Source organism: Tupaia chinensis, unplaced genomic scaffold, assembly GCF_000334495.1.
Source record: "Tupaia chinensis unplaced genomic scaffold, TupChi_1.0 Scaffold000182_1, whole genome shotgun sequence".
Classification (NCBI taxonomy): domain Eukaryota; kingdom Metazoa; phylum Chordata; class Mammalia; order Scandentia; family Tupaiidae; genus Tupaia; species Tupaia belangeri.
In genome coordinates, this window is record NW_006159657.1 from 5,128,475 (window position 1) to 5,143,575 (window position 15,101).

A 15,101-nucleotide genomic window follows, 5' to 3' on the forward strand; every position below is an offset into this window, starting at 1 on the left:
TTCTTAATCAATAGTCCACTTGTCGGCACCAAGTAAACACAGCTTTGATTCAAAGAGAAGGAAGCCAGAGGACACTGCTGCAAAAGCGCACAGAGAAGGAATCTTTTCTTCCATAAATTACTTAGTTCACTGAACCAACAGATAGTAAAGGTTCTTTGAGCAATGGCTATGTGCCAGACACACAGATGTATTGACTCATTTAATCTTTACAATCTTTCAAGGTGTTGTAATGTTCCCTGTTTTATATATGAAAAAATTAGAAAACAGGTGAATAGTTATTGAACTCCATCATGACTCAGGCCTTGTGCCTATGGGCTAAAGACGTAGCAGTGGATGACAGGCATGCTTTCCTATCTCATGGTACTTCAAGTTTAATGGAGGGATTCGGGAAAAAGCAAGCAGTTAAATTCACACAATAAGTCCTTTCTCTGCTCACGTGTGGTGGCAGCAGCAGGTTTGGCTTCGACATGCAGGAAGATGCGAGTGAGTTCATGGACCTTTACATGCCATGGAAGTGCTCCACCAGCCATCACATCATTGCTGCCAAGGACCCCATGTCCATCCAAATGAACGCAGCCAAAGTGGACAAGGTCACCAGCAGGTTTAATGGCCAGTTCATGACCTATGCCATCTGTGGGGGCCATTCACAGGATGGGGTATCAGATGACTCCATTCTCCATCTGGCCAAGACTGATGGCTCAAAGAACTTCTAAGAGAGAGGACGACGGAGACAGTGCGGTGAAGACTGTGCACGGTGAACCACCCTCCGAACAAATGTTCACACATTTGTTGGATGATTCACAGCTAATGCTGATGCTGGTCCTATGCTCAAGAACCTACCGTTTGCAAGGTCTTTCCCTCATGGTCATAGGATGACTGACCAGCTCTAGCCATTTGTCCCTTACTCCAGCAGGAAGGTGAAGGAATGGAAGAGACAACACCTGTTATCAGACAGTGCCAGCAGGTTTCTGCATCGCTCAGTCACCTCTGCCGGGAGAGTCAATAAGGAGAAGGGACTGACAGTGGAAGTCAGATCTGTTGACCTACAGTACCTGCCTTAGAAAGTGCTGGGGAGGAAATCAGGTTAATGGTATAGAGGGCTCTCATAGATAAGGTGGTCAAAGGAGGTGACATTTGAACAGAGACCTAGGGACAAGGAGCTAATCCTGGAAAGATCTGGAACAGAGCACTCCACATAGAGGCTATCATAATGAAAAGACCTTCATTTGGAAATGGGGATGGTGAGACCTAGAGAGATAAGTCTAGAAATGCTGGAGACTGAAAGCAATGGGAAGCAAGACAAGTTAAGGCCAAAGAGGAAGACAGGAAGGACCAGAGGTGCAGCAGTAAAATGTGATGCTCTGAGAGGCTGATTTCCATGGAAGGTTCCAGGTTCTCATCTGGAGGCCTTCCTGAGTATATTATGCCCATGATCCAGAGCTGACTGAGAATGGATCAGTGTTAAGACCTTATTGGGAGTGCTCTCCCTCTCTCTCTTTCTTTCCTCTTCCTCCTCCTCTCTCTTGCTCATGGAAGGTCATCTAGGTTCCATAAGGAGATTGGATCTTATTCTAAGAGTGGTGGGAAGCCACTAGAGACTTATTTTTTATTATTGGGTCATCAGAAAAGTCATAACACATCTTTGCATAGAAAAATACATCATGACTTTTCTGACAACTCAATATTACTGTACATGTCTGTCTTTTTGGGGGGGGGAGGTGGGGGGACAGAATCTCACTATGTTACCTGCCTCAACCTCTCAAGTAGCTGGGACTACAGGCATACAGGCATATACCACCGCATACAACTTTTTGAGATTTTTTGATGAGAGGAATCACATGGTTAGATTCTCATTTTTTAAAAAACATCATTGGGGTAGAGAGCTGTTGTGGGAGTCACAAGGCTTGAGACCGAATTCCAGGTGATGGTGTTTGTCCCGGCTCCTGCCTCTTGGTTTTGCTCCTTTGCCTCTTGGGACTTGCCCCACCTCTCAATGCAGTGTGACTCCTGGAGAGCTGGTCTGTGTCCTGTCCATCTGCCTTCCCAGGACTAGCACAGAGCCGGGCACATGGCAGCGTGCAGGAAACACCCCTGGAGCTGAAGGGCACAGAAGCCAAGTACTCTGCTGAGGTGCCTGAGCCTTTGTCACTCACATTCCCCTTGCATGAATTTTGGCTACTTCAGTGGCTCCTGAGTGAGTTTGTCACAGGGGACACTCAGCATAGAGACATGTTTGGTTGTCATGACCAGAGAGAGAGAGCAGTGGATGCGTCTGGCATCTAGCAGGTAGAGACCCGCAATGCTACTAAACATCCTGCAGTGCAAAGGACAGCCCCACAATTCAGAGTTATCTAGCCCCAAACGCCAACAGTGAATCAACCTGGACTAAATTTAATGTATTAATATTTTCCTTTAAATTAAGTCACTTATCAAAAAGTTTATTTTTCTGTGAGAGACAGAGACATAGCACAGAGACAGAGACAGAGCACTCCAACAGGGTGCTCATGCAGTGAGCCACCCCATCTCAGCTGGCCCGTTCCGAGGCACCTACGTGAAACTGATGAGGGCCCAGGAAGCAAGGCTGAGGCCTTTCTCGTGTGAGACCAGCTGCACCACTACTATGCCACCACCTGGTCCATTAATTTACCTTTAAAATTAAAAAAAAAAATTAAAGAAACTCAATCACTACCCAAAATGTGAAACCAATACCACTTGCCTTAAATAGAAGATAATTGAAAAGATAAATACTCAGAAAACAAAAATCTAGCTGGATTTTGTTAGTCTTCGAGTCTCTGAATTTGAAGTTTGCTTTCTCTTTGTTAAAAAAGTTAAAAAGGACCAGTGTTGTGAAATACTATGGAGATGGAGGAACTGCTCCAGATTAGATCAGAGTGAAGAGTAAGGACAGAGGGAACCAGCAGTTAGCGTAATGGCTATGTCACTGGACTCCCACATAGTCGACCGCGGTTCGCGTCCTGGACCCGGTGGCTTAAAACTCACGCCGGGCGCATGTGCATGCATGCCCAAGATCCCGAGAGGAGAATGGAGGAGAAGGGATTGTGGCGTGACCATCCCCCCTGGGGGGTGATTTCTCGCTTTCTGTCTCTATGTCTCTCTCTGTCTGTCTGGCAAGCGCACGCGCCCTATAGTGAAAACCTCTCCAAAAAAAAAAAAAAAAAAGAGTAAGGACAGAAATGCAGTATGTCTCTGGATTGGCTCTGGAATCAGAAAAAAAGCAAACAAAATTACTGAAATGACTTTATTTAGACAATCGGCAAACCTTGAAAATTGACTCTCAAGTCAGCCAGTGGCATGGTAATTAAACTGGCTGGATACCTCATGGTCAAATGCGCAGTTCAAATCCTGGGTCCGGTGGCTTAAAATAAATAAACACTCAGGCATGTGTGCATGCATGCCCCAAATCCCGAGAGAATGAAGGAGAAGGGATCACGGCATGGTCATCCCCCCAAGGGGTGCTATCTCATTTTCTCCCTGCCCTTCTGCCTCTCTGTGGTGAGTACACACACACTATAGCAAATTAAATAATAATAATAATAATAATAAAGGAAAGAAAAAAATAAAATAGTCTGTATATTAAATAGTGGCATGCTATCAGTGTTAAACTTCCTGCATTTGGTAACTACACTGTGGTTATGTAAGAGAATGTCTTTGTTTTGCTTTTTTATTTTGATTTTTTTGAGGTTTTTGCCTTAGGGCACATGCACTCACTGGAGAAAGAGAGAGAGACACAGAAAGAGTGAGGGGGAAAGTGAGAAATCACCTCCCCTAGGGGAGATGTCCATGCCACAATCTCCTCTCCTTCATTCTCTTCCCAGGATCTTGAGTACGCATGCACACTTGGCTGGTATGATTTTCAAGCCACCGGTTTTGGGACTCGAACTGCAGTCAGTTATGTGGGAGTCCAGTGATATAAATCGCTATGCCATCTGCTGGCCCCATGTCTTCGTTTTTAGGAGAGAGCTAAAGTATTTAGGAATAAAAGATTATAACATTGGTCACTTATTCTCAAATTCTTTTTTTAAAAGTGTGTGTGTATGCTACACGCATAAATATATATACACATATATTCATATATATTATATTCACAAAGAGAGAAAGCAAGTGAGATAAAAATGCAAACAAGTATCGAATCTGGGTAAAGTATAAGAGTCTATTGTACTGGGGACCAGCAGTTAGCATAATGGCTATGTCGCTGAACTCCCATGTAGTTGACCATGGTTCGAGTCCTGGACCCAGTGGCTTAAACCCACACTGCGTGCGTGTGCATGCATGCCCAAGATCCTGACTCTCTGTCTCTGTCTTTTTGGTGAGCACACGCACCCTATAGCAAAAACCTCTCAAAAAAAAAAAAAAAAAAAAGGCCATGTTCTTACCACTTTTCTGTACTCTTGAATTTTTGCATAATTAAAAGCAAGCAAACAAAAACTCTCCTGATTTTACTTCTAATACCACGAAAGTCTCAAAAAAAAATTTTTTTTTTTGGAGAGGTTTTCGCTATAGGGCACGTGCGCTCGCCCGACAGAGAGAGACATAGAGACAGAAAGCGAGAAATCACCCCCCAGGGGGGATGGTCACGCTGCAATCCCTTCTCCTCCATTCTCCTCTCGGGATCTTGGGCACGCACGCACACGCACCCGGCATGAGTTCTAAGCCACCAAGTCCGGGACGCAAACCGCGGTTAACTATGTGGGAGTCCAATGACATAGCCATTACGCTAACTGCTGGTTCCCAGTCTCAAATTTTTTTAAGAGCTCAGGAGAGCTTCAACTATTAAATGGTTTCTAATGAGTTGAATGATTCATGTTTTACTCCTAAAATAATAAAAATTGAATAGAAAAATACGGGTGGCTTTCATGCCATTGTATTTTTGTAGATAAGAGAACCAAATTAGTTCATAGCCTAGCTGCAATGGCACACCATGCTAAGACATTGTGCTTCAGCCCCAGGTGCTGTGGTTTAGGTGCTGGACTCCCACATGGCTGACTGCGGTCCCAGTTCCCGATCTGGCGGCTCACTTTCTTCCACTTTCTTCTCTATCTCTGTGAGTCACAGCAGCTTAGGAACCTCAGCGCAGAGCACCTGCTCTCATGCCATTCAGCTCCAGTGCTGTTTCCTGAGTGCTGCCACGTGCCTGCTCAAATTTTAAAATAATATTCATAAATAAAATTATTTTTAAAAATAATTATTTCATTTAGCTTTATTTATTTACTTTATTTTTTATTTGACCAAAGAGGGACAGAGATTGAGAGATAGATAGAGAGAGAGAAAGTGAGAAAGCAAGCTGCCAAGTCCAGGACTTGAATCGTGGTTGGCCATGTGGGAGTCCAGTGCCCTTAACCACCATGCCACCTGCCGGCCCCTAAATAAAACAATTATTAAAAAGAAGGAGGAGGAGGAGAATACATTGTGCTTCACAGTCTGGGACCACATGGGAAGCCTGGGTTCGATTCCTGGTCCAACACGAAGGCTGGGCGTGGTGGTGTGTGCTTGTAATTCCGGTGACTGAGGGAGGCTGAGGCAGGAGGATTGTGAGCTCAAGGCTGGGCAGGGCAACATACCAAGGCCCTGTCTCAAAAAGAGTGTGTGTGGGTCCATACCTGAGGGCCTAGCTGGGAGGCTGAGGCAAGCAAATTGTGACAAGATAATACCCTGTCTTTTTGAAAAAAGAAAGACTTGGGGCCAGCAGTTAGCGTAATGGCTATATCACTGGACTCCCATGTAGTCGATTGCAGTTCGAGTCCCAGACCCAATGGCTTAAACTCATACCAGGCGCGTTTGCGTGCATGCCCAAGATCCCGAGAGGAGATTGGAGGAGAAGGGGTTGCGGCATGGCCATCCCCTCTCTGGGGGGTGATTTCTCGCTTTCTGTCTCTCTGTCTCTCTCTGTCTTTCTGGCGAACACACACGCCCTTTAGCAAAAAAACCTCTCCAAAAAAAAAAAAAAAAAAAGAGAGAGAGAGAAAGAGACTCCTACCAGAACCGTTCTGTGGGAGAATTCTATACCGTTCTGACATCACACATCTATAAAGCTGCTGTTACATATATTCATGAGAGAACAAGAGGGGACATCAAAACATTTGTGGAAATATGGAATTAAATTGATGCCAAAAAACGTTTGAAATCAGTGAATAGTTTTTTATAATACAGATTTTCCACCATCTTTTGAAAATCCCCTCTTCTGATACAGCGCATGTGCCCAAGATTGTGGTTTGCTTAATAATTGTTGATTAATAGCAAAGGGAAAGAAATGTCCTGGTACAAAGATTAGCAAGCGCTAGAGACGTGATATGGAAAGAGTACACCGGATGGGACTTTCTCACCAGAGGGGCTGAAAGCAAATGAAGGAGTGACCTTCTGCCCGTGATTCAGTGTTTCAGCCTGGGGTCAGTCCACCCAGGGCCTCTGCCCGCTCGGCCGCCTGGCTGCAAAAACAGTAGCTCTGAGACTCAGTTTTCTGAGCTGCAAAATGGAGATAGCACTGTGTAAGCCCAGTGCAAATGTGGGGATGGGTTTCCTGCCCTTTGAGGTCTCTAGATAATGCTGACTTGACTCGCAACCCCCACCCGCATTCCACGTCCTGGGGAAATTCCAATGCCTTTGCAAAGATGTCATCAAATTCCTGGGACTTTACATCGTCACTGTCACCTAGGGCTCAACTTCCTCCTGTCTGGACTGACTTCTGGTTCTCAGACCCGTGAAGCTATTTATTTGTCTTCACTCTCAGAGGAATTCAGCCCCTTGCTGTGATTTCCAAGGCACATACAAACACATCCAGACACACACAGACACAGATACACACAGATTCTCAAACACGGGCGCATAGAAAAGATAACACAGGGTCTCAAACACAGCAACACACGTAGATCCAGAGACAGGAACTCTCAGACGTTCAGACACAGACAGGCACCCAGATGTACACACAGACACACACACACACACACACACATTCAGACATGTGCAGATACACATAAAATGCATATGGACACACCATACAGACACACAGACACTCACACAGACACACCAGACCCCGCGTGGGTGGCAGACTGTTTAAGGGTCTGGGGTTCTAGGAGGAGTTGAGTATCAGGTTCTTCCTACCAAGTTCCCTGAACATCTGCCCTCTCCCCTGCCTTTCCCCTGTCCTCCCAAACATTCTTCTCCACGTTTTTTTTTAAAAATATATTTGTTCACTCTCCTTTTTTTAAATACTTATTTTATTTAACTTTATTTATTTATATTATTTTAATTTGACCATAGAGGGGCAGAGTGAGAGAGAAGAAAGAGAAAGTCCCACCAGCTCTGGGACTTGAACCATTGTCGACCATGTGGGAGTCCAGTGCCCTTAACCACCATGCCACCTGCCGGTCCCCCTCTCCACTTTTTAAAAAAGCTTTATTTTTTCCAGTATTTAGGTATTATTATTATTACTTTTGTTTGTTTTAGTTTGCTATAGGGCATATACACTCATCAGAGACAGAGAGAGAGGAAGCCAGAAAGCACCTCCCAGGGTGAACAGCCACGCTGCAGTCCCTTCTACACTGTTCTCTTAGGATCTGGGGCATGCACACAGGTCCCCAGAGTGTTTTCTTCAAGCTGCCGGTCCAGAACCTGAACTGTGTAGCGGCCATGTGTGATCTAACGACCTTAACCACCATGGCACTGAGTGGCCGGCCATCCACTTTTCTTCTTATCGGGATGACTAATTTATTTCCAACTCCTTCATTTCAAACTCGGCTCCGGACCTCCTTGGGTGCGTCTCTCCTCTCATGAACATACTCTGCCAAGAAGCAGGGTTTCCAGTCTGGTCTCTTCCCCTCTGTCAGGTTCTGCAAGGGAACAGGAGAGCGGAGAGATTTATTTCCCTGTTGACATGAAGCGTGCCAGACACCCTCACACAACCTGGAAATGCTCCGTGGCTACCCTCCAGTTTATTACATTAGGAGGCTTTTGCACCGGTGGTGCTGACTGATTCTCTACCTGGTTCCTCTCTACCTGGTGGCATTGTTGGGAGGGTTACGTGAAATGCGATAATAATAGTAGTAGCTGCGGTGGTGGTGTAGACATGATTTAGGATTCCGAGACGATTTATGACTTAGTACTCGTGGTAACTGGTCAAACACGCCAAGCTCTTTGCTGAGTCAGGGCTTCGCACATGCCCTTCCTTCTGTCTGGGGTTCTTCTCCTAAGGGTTTAGTCGTCCTAACCACTTCTGGTGCTAAGTGCCTACACCTTTCTTAGGTCTCAGCGTTATGACTTGGTTTGTGTTTGTTTGTTTTGTTTTTGACTTTCTTTCTTTCTTTAGGCCATGAGAGAGAATTCAGAAGAGAGAGACGAAGTGTGTGGCCAGAGAGCCAGAGATCTAACTCCAGCACTGAGCTCCCCCCACAGCCTCAGCCAGCTCCAGGCCCTGGGCACACACGTGCCTGGCTACTCAGGGAGGGCTCGGGGTGTGAACTGGAAACCTTCCCACATGGGGCATCTCTCAGAGCATCACATTTTATCACCACACCACGGTCCAGAACCTTTAACCTCCTTTTTTATTTCCTTCATGACATTTGTCACAACTCAGGATAATTTTAGTTTTCTTTTACTTCTCGTGTGTTTTCCTCCTCTGGAGAGTAACCTGTCTGAGCCTGGGACCCTGCGTGTGTGTTCACCTTTTCTACCCAGAGCCAGCACGGTATTTGATACCCATGTGCTGGTGACTGAAAGACCTCAAAGTCCTCCCCAAGGATTGGAAAAGCTCTTACTTCCTATGCCTGTTTCAGAGTAGATGGTTATTGGGTTTAGTTTACATCGCTCCTAGAAAACTCTATAAGCTATAAATAGGTAAATTCAGCACCTTATTTTTTAAAATAAAAACTTTCTTTTACTCAAAGTAAATTCAGACTTACAGAAAAATCACATAAACAAGAGTATCCACAGAGATCTTTCCCCATGCTTTCCCTAATGTTAGCCTCTCTGATAACTCTGACACTATGATCAAAATAAACTAAGAAGTCAACATGGGCACAATAATAACTAACATCCAGATTTTATTCAGATTTCATCAGTTTTCCCTTTTGTCCCATTTCTGCCCAGGACCCCAGATGGCATTCCGTTGTCATGGCTCCTTAGTCTCTTCCAATCTGTGATAATTCCTCAGTATTTTCTTGTCTTGTATGACCTTGACACTTCCGAGAAATATTTGTGAGGTGTTTTTAGAATGCCCCTCCATTTGTGTGTATCATTATTAGACAAGGGATGTGGGTTTGGGAGAAGAATGCTACCAAGGCAAAGTGCCCTTCTCATTGAACCACACAGGGAGACACAACAACGTGACTTATTACTAGTGATTTAGCCTCAGTTGCTTGATTAATATGGCGTCTGTTGGATTTCTTCATTGTTATTAGTTTTCCTTTGTGACTAATAAGTATCTTGGGGGGACCAGCAGATGGCATATGGTTACACTGCTGAACTCCCACATAGTGGACCGCAGTTCAAGTTCTGGACCCAGTGACTTAAAACTCACACCATGTGTGTGCGTGCCCAAGATCCCGAGAAGAGAATGGAGGAGAAGGGATTGTGGAATGGCTATCCCCCCCGGGGGGTGATTTCTTGCTTTCTGTCTCTTTGACTCTCCAATGAGAATATGCACCCTATAGCAAAAATCTCTCTAAAAAATAGATAGATAGATACATACATACATACCTACATACACACATATCTTGGGGGACATAGACCATCCTGTTTCTCTTCAAGCATTTGCTCATCTAAATTTTAGGAGCCATGGGGTCAGCAGGTAGCATGGTAGTTAAGGTGCTGGACTCCCACATGGTCGACCACAGTTCAAGTCCCAAACCTGGTGGCTTACTTTCTCACTTTCCCTCTCTCTCTGGTGAGTGCAGGTACCCTATAGCAAATTTTAAAATAATAATAATAATAAATAAAATCATTTAAAAAATGTTAGTATCTATCGTGAGCAAGAGGGAGAGAGGACCCATCACAGCAGTTACAACTGTGATGTTCTAATGGTGATTTTTAAAAATTTCCCTCATTCTTTCTACATTTATTAATTATAATTCTTTAAGGAGGAACTTGAATAATCCTTTATTAAGAGTTCTAGTCTTCCTTTTCTTCCTTTTTTTTTTTTTTGGAGAGGATTTTGCTATAGAGCATGTTCACTCGCCAGAGAGACAGAGAGAGACAGAGAGACAAAAAGCAAGAAAGATGGCCACAACACAATCCCTTCTCCTCCATTCTCCTCTCGGGATCTTGAACACACATGTACACGCGCCCAGCATGAGTTTAAGCCACTGGGTCTGGGACTCGAACCACAGTCGACTACATGGGAGTCAAGCAATATAGCCATTATACCAATTGCTTGTCTCCTTCCTTTCCTTCTTTCTTTTCTTTTTTCTTTTTTTATTAATATGGATTCATGGGTGTTTGTTTCATTCTATGACTTATAATCTGATACTAACATCGTTTTGTTGCTCATATTGTTTGGCCATTGGGAACTCTTTCAGGCTGGCTGCTATAACTTTTTAATAAGCCCCATCGTTTTTTGAGCAAGCCTCTGTTTTCTGACACCACGAGATGTTCTAGCTCTGGAAGCAACCACTTCTCCAAGGAGCCCTGGTTCCTGCTATTGGAGAACGGTGTTTAGAAACCAAGATCTGCGTGGTAGGTATGCTCATTACTACTAGGGACATTGCTGCTTGTGAGCTCGCTCAGTGTTCAGAAAGTAGAAATACATTATGTATTCCAATCCATGCAGGCATCTATCTATCTGTCTGTGTGCCTATCTTCTATCTAATCTCTATATATTAAGAAATCTTTAGTATGTCAGTACTATTCACTAAATTCATCATGGAAAGGTCCATTCTAAAATCCCTCTTTTCCTTACTCATAAGTTTGTTTTTTAATTGAAAGGTTGATCCTTAAATCTTGATAAATTATTTTTTAGATGTCCCTCTCATTCATCCTGTCATCCTTTCTTCCTGGAAATGGTTGACATGAGAAAGCAGCGTTGAACGCTAGATGTTGGTGTCAGAAGATAGACAAAAGAGAACCCAGATGATTTCACTGTCCCTTTTAGTGCAAAAAAGCTGTAATTGCCCACTTTATACTTTATCAGCAGTGGGGTGCATGAGGGTCAGCCCAGGCCCTGGAATGCAAGCTCATTGTTCCAGCCAAATGAGTCAATCAAGATGGGAATGCAAATTTATTGGAGCAGTTGTGTGTCAACATGGTTCTGAAAAAACAGATTTTTTTTTTCCAACTGGTTTTCCACTTCAGCCTTCTGGAGAATACTCTCACCCATGACTCTTCCACTGGCCATTGTCCTTGCTCCTGGAAGCACCTTGTCTGGGGCCGCCATTTTACTTCCTGCTTGATTTCCTTACTTCTCCCTCCAGGCATATGAACTGCTTCCTTTTCTCTTTACTTCCCATCTTTATTTCCCTTTTTCCAAACGCTGTGCATTTCTGCCTCGAATCTGATCCCAGTGGGAACTTTCATAGCTGGGTATCTAGCATCTTTGCAATCAGGAAAGCAGAGTTAACCTTTTCTCATTTTGTTGTCTGAGGTTTAGTTTTTCTCTCTGATTCTCCGTTCTGGTAACACTTTGGGTGTAGGGGATTTTTTTGTTTTTCCATCCTTTCATAACAGCCCAGAATTGTTCCTCATGAAACCTCAAGGAATGCTTTACCAAAAACCCAAATCTTGCCTACCACACACTCCAGATATGTGAAAGATAATGAGGAAGGGCAAGATTTGTTCACTTTGATTGTGTAGGGAGCTCTTTCTATTCAAAATTCAAAAACCTGACTCTTTGAGCTCCCCCTTGGAAGAAAGAAAATAATCCTGTTCCAGGTACTCTTCTAGTACCGTCAACAATTCTAGAAGCCCACAGGCCTGTTTGACTGGGGTTCTAGCACCTCCATAGCAGCGGCTGGATAGGGGGCCTTTGCAGTGGCCTGAGCTGACCAAGGATGAACCCAAAATACCTCAGATCTGGGAGATGTCAAGTGAGAGCAGGAACCCATATTTTCTCAGTTGTATGTGGAAGCCTGGATGTCATGGTCTTGGCAGCCGTGAACTTCCTGAGGAGCCCATTGGGTAGCTTCCTGGGGGTACCAGGAATCATGACTGGGACACTAAACCATCATGAGACAATGGAGAACTCACTTCAAGAATTCCGAGAATACTATCCGTTCTTGGAAGGAATGTTTAGCAAAATCACTTCGAGTTGGCAGGAAGAAAGGGAGGAAGTAGTGAGTAATAATATTATAGTGGTAGCTATGGGGGCATGTTTAGTAGGACTAGTAATAATAACAAAACGATGATAGTAATAACGATGAAGGTGGCTGGAATTTGATCTGGTTTTTCCTTATGAGCCAGGCAATGCGCACATGTTTATCAGACACATTAAATTTCATTAAATTCCCATAGCAATGGTATGAGGAAGATACTATCACCAACTCCATTTCATACCTGAGAAACTGAGGTCAGAGAGATGAAATATGGTGCTTGCAGTTGCAAAGCTACAAAGTGTCAGAGGCTAGATTAGCGTCCCAAGCCTACTTTCTTCTTTGCTGTGTGGTCTTCTTGGAAGGATCTGTCCTGTAAGCTTTGGTTTTGTTCAGCTAAGTATTCAGGTAGCTGTGGCTGATGCGTTAGCACAGATGCCCATGCAAAATGCTAGTCAGAGGACCTAGGGAAAGGAAGCTGAGACTGCTATCTAATGGTGGAAGCTTCGGTCGGCAAGTGTGTGGCCATTTGCAGGGCCATTTTGTAGGGGTTGGACACAGTCTCAGGGATGGAGCTGTCATACTGAGTGTTCAAGGATTCAGTTGGTGTTTGGAAGCAAGATGGAGAGAATGGAGAGAGGGCATGCACATGGTTGGTGTCAAAGCACAGAAAAGTGAAAAATAGCAAGGTATGAGCCCACAGTGACAATCAGCTTGATGTGGCTAGAATACAGTTCGAGGTGAAGGCGGAGACAAGAGCTAAAGCTGGAGAGATAAACACCCCTGGGTGAACCAGCTGGGTCCTTGGACTCTAAATACAGAAGTGCCTGGGTTTGAATTCTAGCTCAATCATGTACTAACTATATACCCACGGGCTACATCTTAGAACCACTCTTAAGTTTTAATTCTCATATCTGGGAATTAGAGGGACAAATAATACGACATAAAGGGTTTTGAAAAGTGTATGGAGGGGCCAGTAGGTGGCATAGTGGTCAAAGCATTGGATTCCCACATGGCTGTCTACAGTTTGAGTCTTGGACCTGGCAGTTGAAAATCACCCTGGGCACATGTGTATCTGTGCTCAAAATTCCAGGACGAGTATGGAGGAGCAGGGATTGGTGTGTGGCCATCCCCTTGGGAGATGATTTCTCACTTTCCCTCTCCCTGTCTTTCTCTGTGTCTCTCTTCTCCAGTGACTGCACGTGCTGAATGGCAAAACCTTTTTAAAAAATTTATGGAAAATGTGTATTATGCATGGATTTCAACATTTTTGTACACCAAAATAAACTTGTACTTTTTATTTTATTTATTTATTTATTATTTTTCTCATGACAGGGCGTGCATGTGCAAACATGAGATTCAGAGAGAGAGGACCTGTCAGTGGAATCTCATCTCTCCACAATCCCCTTTCTCCAGCCCTTTAGCTCGTCAGGTCATCCTGGCATTTCCAGGTCATCCTGGGCATCTGAACCATGTGGTCAGCCATGTGGCTTCCACCACTGAAGTGTGTTTGCTCCTGACTGTGTGACTAGGCTGAGCCTTTATTCCATTTTCCATGAGCTTTTATCAGTCCCCTTGTACGTGTTCTGCCGAGAGTCTTTGCACCTGTGGGTTACATAGCTGATGAATGGATTTGCCAGATGTGCATCTACTTTCTATTATCTGTAAAGTTTTCTAGTTCATAAAGCTCCTAGGTACTGTATTCTAACTTCACAGAGTTTGGATCACTTACTCTGTCTAAATTGTAATTTTCAATCTCTACACCTATCTTCCACAGTCTCTGTGGCCCTCAAGGAACAAAACCATGTCTTACTCTACCCATGGTACTGCAGAGGACTCAGGTTTGCCAGTGCATCAGAATCACAGGGGAGGGAACCAGCAGTTAGCGTAATGGCTATGTTGCTGGACTCCCACGTAGTCGACCGCGGTTCGTGTCCCGGACCCGGTGGCTTAAAACTCACGCCGGGCGCGTGTGCGTGTGTGCCCAAGATCCCGAGAGGAGAATGGAGGAGAAGGGATTGCGGCGTGACCATCCCCCCGGAGGGTGATTTCTCGCTTTCTGTTTCTATGTCTCTCTCTGTCTGTCTGGCGAGCGCACACGCCCTACAGTGAAAATCTCTCAAAAAAAAAAAAAAAGAATCACAGGGGATAAATAAAATTGCAGAGGGCTAGGCCCATGACTTACTGAACTGCAGTCTTCCTGAGATCTCTCTCTTATCCAGGTGGGGTTTGGAACCATAGAAGTATCTGAATGATCCAGTGAGCAAATGGCCAGGCTGTGTGTATCAGCTGGAACAGGCTAGCACGTGCTATAGCCCACCACCTTCAGCATCTCAAAACAACATTTGCGTTTTGTTCGTAGCATGTGTCCATGATGGACTGGCTGGAGGCTCCGTTCAACAAAGCAACTGCCATCATGGGCATTGCTGTTTGCCCTGCCAGAAAGACAGAACTCTGGCCTAGAAATGACATATGCCTCCACCACCCAAGTGGACCTGGAAGTGCCATCCTGCATGTGTCCAGAAGGTGGGGAGCCGAAGTCAACAGCGAACAGCACAAATGACAAATGATCTATGAAGTTGGCAATATTAACCTCATTTCACAGTGAGATTTAAGAAGTTTGTTCAAGGCCAGATAGCACAGAGCTGGACTTGAGGGTTTTCTTTCTTTGTTTTTTCTTTTCCTTTCCTTTTCTTTCTTTTCTTTTTTTTTTTTTTTCTTTTTTTTTTTTTTTCTTTTTTTTTTTTTTTCTTTTTTTTTTTTTTTCTTTTTTTTTTTTTTTCTTTTTTTTTTTTTTTCTTTTTTTTTTTTTTTCTTTTTTTTTTTTTTTCTTTTTTTTTTTTTTTCTTT

General features: G+C 44.1%; 1 pseudogene; it reads left to right on the plus strand.

Moving 5' to 3' along the window:
- The first annotated feature begins 466 nt into the window (after positions 1-466).
- LOC102471369 (40S ribosomal protein S21 pseudogene) lies at positions 467-713 on the plus strand (annotated as a pseudogene).
- Positions 714-15,101: the final 14,388 nt, after the last annotated feature.